Source organism: Neomonachus schauinslandi, chromosome 12 (genome assembly GCF_002201575.2).
Source record: "Neomonachus schauinslandi chromosome 12, ASM220157v2, whole genome shotgun sequence".
NCBI lineage: Eukaryota > Metazoa > Chordata > Mammalia > Carnivora > Phocidae > Neomonachus > Neomonachus schauinslandi.
In genome coordinates this window covers 66,761,358-66,765,044 of record NC_058414.1, presented here as the reverse complement: position 1 = coordinate 66,765,044, position 3,687 = coordinate 66,761,358, and the positions used below count along the sequence as shown (strand labels likewise).

Genomic DNA, 3,687 nt, shown 5'->3' with positions numbered 1-3,687 from the left:
GGGGCTCCATTAAATAGGTGATGGGGATTAAGGCATGCACTTGTAATGATGAGCACCAGGTGTTTTATGGAAGTGTTGAGTCACTATATTGTATACCTGAAACTAATATTACACTGTGTTTTAACTAACAAGAGTTTGGATAAAAACTTCAAAAAAATAGTTTTCTCTATGGCATGACTTATTCTTGACTTAAAGACGTATTTTGTCAATGTTCTTATACCTATGGTCTCCCGGGTGGTTCAGTCGTTAAGTGTCTGCCTTTAGCTCAGGTTATGGTCCCAAGGTCCTGGGATCAAGCCCTACATCGGGCTCCCTGCTCGGCAGGAAGCCTGCTTCTCCCTCTCCCACTTCCCCTGCTTGTGTTCCTTCTCTCGCTGTGTCTCTCTCTGTCAAATAAATAAATAAAATCTTTAAAAAAAAAGTTCTTATACCTGAAAATTAACCTTACAAAAATCTAATTGGTACAATTTTCTAGAAGTTTCCCAAATTACATTTTTCAATAAACTCTTTGTGGGAGAGGAGAAGTTCATAGACAAGTTCTCTTAATCTACTTCTATTTAATGGATTTGCCACTGACTCTTCACTGTTCTAGAAGATATTCTGACTTATACACCAGTACGCTGATTATTTGTGGATGGCTCTTTGAAATGCGCCTCTGTATTTTTGCTCATACCCATCAGGTTGGATGACTTGTCTACACCATAAACTGCTGAAGTCTGAGGGACGTAAATGTCACATTTATTCAACAATTATTGCTGGTTCAGCAGTATTCTTAAGAATTTTTTTTTTTTAATTTGGTGATAGGCATTTATTGTGAATAAAAAAAATTTCCTTCAACAACAGATACTGCACGTGGGGGTCCAGGACTCATGCCTGATGACTCATCTTTCAATTCTCAAATATATGCAGCTATTTGGACCCTGGTAAGAACCGTTCACAGCCCCCCAGACACACTCCACAGCTTTCCTCCATCCGCAGATAAGTTAGCGCCCAAAGTACCAGTCTGCCTGGGATGAGCATATTTCTTCTGGCTTCTAGAGCTAAAGGCAGAGTCCCTCTTCCTGCCTTACCGAGGGTGTTGCCTGTCCCCTCAGCCCGCTGAATAGCAGGCATAACTACTGCTCCAGGGTCACCACACCTGGCAGGACTGGATCACCTCCTTCAAGGCCTTCAGCCCCTCCACGCTCCTGTCCTTCACGGCCATGGCCAGGAGGACCGCTCTGTTTCAGCTTCCTGAGACACAAATGTCACCAGGTCCTTTGCTAAGATATGGATGAGAGGCTCGTCCTGCCCAAGAAGGACTTTCATGGTGAGCACGGGCTTGCTGATGTCACTGGCCACGGTGCTAGGCTCCAGGGAGACCAGGGTACCCATCTTCCCAAACTGGGTCACCACCACCAGGATGTGAATGCTGAAGGCTGTGCAGACCACCTGCCTACGTAGGGACCCCACACACCACTTCCGTCTTGTTTTGATATCAGCAAGGGTTTGCCTTCCATGGATGGGTCTCTTCAATGGCATGCACCGTGCCCGGAAGTCAAGAATTTTTTCTTAATGCTTATGTGGATTCACTGTCTTAGTTTCCTTACAAATACTGAGAATAAAAGCAAGCTTGGCAAATGCTTTTTATGTCTTAGCTTTAAGAAATAATCTGATGGATTTATTCTTATTATAATTCAAGGGTAAACTAAGAGAAAACACCATAAGCATGTCAGTACATACATGTACACATGCAAACACACACATACATGCACTTTATTGTCTAGCACTACCTTATTTTTTTCTTTTTTTTAAAGTGGGTACCATTTTTTTGTTCCTGACTTCCCAAAGGAATATTTTTAGAACATGTTTTCTTTTTCTATGTATTTTATTATCCTGTGTGCATATACATGAACCTTAAAAAACATTTTTTTTCAAAACAATATAAGAAGCATTTAGAAAGACAATTTGGGAAATTTTATATGTAAACATATGAACTGATAACAGTTCTCTAAAACTTACGTTTCCAAATATTTTTTCATACTGTCTCACTAAAACCATGCTTAAAAATACACGATTCAAAAAAATAAAAATATACATGGTTCAGAATAGGTGATTTCCAATTTTTCTGAAAATCTGAAGCTCACATGATAGTTAAAAAGTTTTCTACCTTATCCATTTAATGATTTAAGTTCTACTCTTGAGAAACCCACTGTGTAATTTTATGTGGTACAGAGTTAACATTTATGGTAAGATTCAGTGAAGCTATATTAAAAGTAAGTCAACCTTCAGAATCAGAGGTACCTTATTTCCATCATCCATTATGTGGATGATGGTCTTCTTTCTCCCTATAAAATGTATTCTACATTTTCCTTCACCATAAAAATACATTAAAAACTAATAATTATGGCACTAATGATGCCTTTTAAATAGTGCTAAAAAGTTTAAAAGTACAAAACCTCTCAAAAGACTTATATAATATGCAAAATAAATTATTATGCCACTTCATTTAGTGAATATTAAGCTTCCTTAGCTACTTTTGCCATCAGTTTATTTCACTCAGCTGAATAGTCTAATAATATTTTCATTAAATATTTATATGAACAATCAAACACTGCAAATGAAGAGCATATCCCTTGACATTCAAGATGGTTTCCAGGCTGATATCAGCAGTTTGTTATGTTGGTAAGGCTCATTTGCTATGGCTTAGAATGATGTTTTCCATTAGTGTTGAGTATCTTACGTCTGACCTTAGAATAAAGGCTATTCATCATGTCTTCTAATTTCTAAATTTTATTTCTTCATTGAGAAAGTACTGATGATAGAAAATTAAGTGTATTTAAAAGCTGGGGTCATGTTATACTAATTCAGCCAAGGAAATTGATTAACGCAGATCTTAAAGCAATAGAAAATACACTCTTTGGGGGCGCCTGGGTGGCTCAGTCATTAAGCATCTGCCTTCGGCTCAGGTCATGATCCCAGGGTCCTGGGATCGAGCCCCACATTGGGCTCCCTGCTCAGCGGGAAGCCTGCTTCTCCCTCTCCCACTCCCCCTGCTTGTGTTCCCTCTCGCTGTGTCTCTCTCTGTCAAATAAATAAATAAAATCTTTAAAATATATATATATATACACTCTTTGGTTTTACATGTTTAATACCATCCTGTTCGTACAACTTATATATCCATTAAGTAAAGGTGAATCTAGTATCTGACTTCCAATTTATATATGATTTTTTGATTTATGAACGCATGATAGCATGGTGACTGTTGTAATATTTAATTTGAAATCCTGCAAATGTCATCATATGCTAACTCTACATTTCTCCTCCTGAAATATTTGTCTCTTTTTCATGGATACTATTTGAGATTACTGGAAGTTAATATCAAAATGATCCTGTATATGATTTAGAATATAAATCCAGAAAATATATTCAAATAAACACAAAACTTTTGGGGTGGCCATTTTGAGTACTTAAAAAGTTATAAGTAAACCTTAAAGAGGTAATAAATAATTATTAGCTTTGTTATAAATTTCTATAAAATGTGATGTTAGAACTCTGTACCCACAAACTTGGATGTACACAAAAAATTTTAATTTTTTTTATTTAAATCAAATTAAATATGACTTACTTTCATCCTTTGGGGTTAATGAAAAACTTAATCTTGATCATTACTAGGGCTGATGTGGCTCAGGGCCATGTGAAGGCCCC

General features: G+C 37.1%; 1 pseudogene; it reads right to left on the bottom strand.

Annotated features, from left to right (window-relative positions):
* Positions 1-1,129: 1,129 nt before the first annotated feature.
* LOC110589040 lies at positions 1,130-1,499 on the bottom strand (annotated as a pseudogene).
* Positions 1,500-3,687: the final 2,188 nt, after the last annotated feature.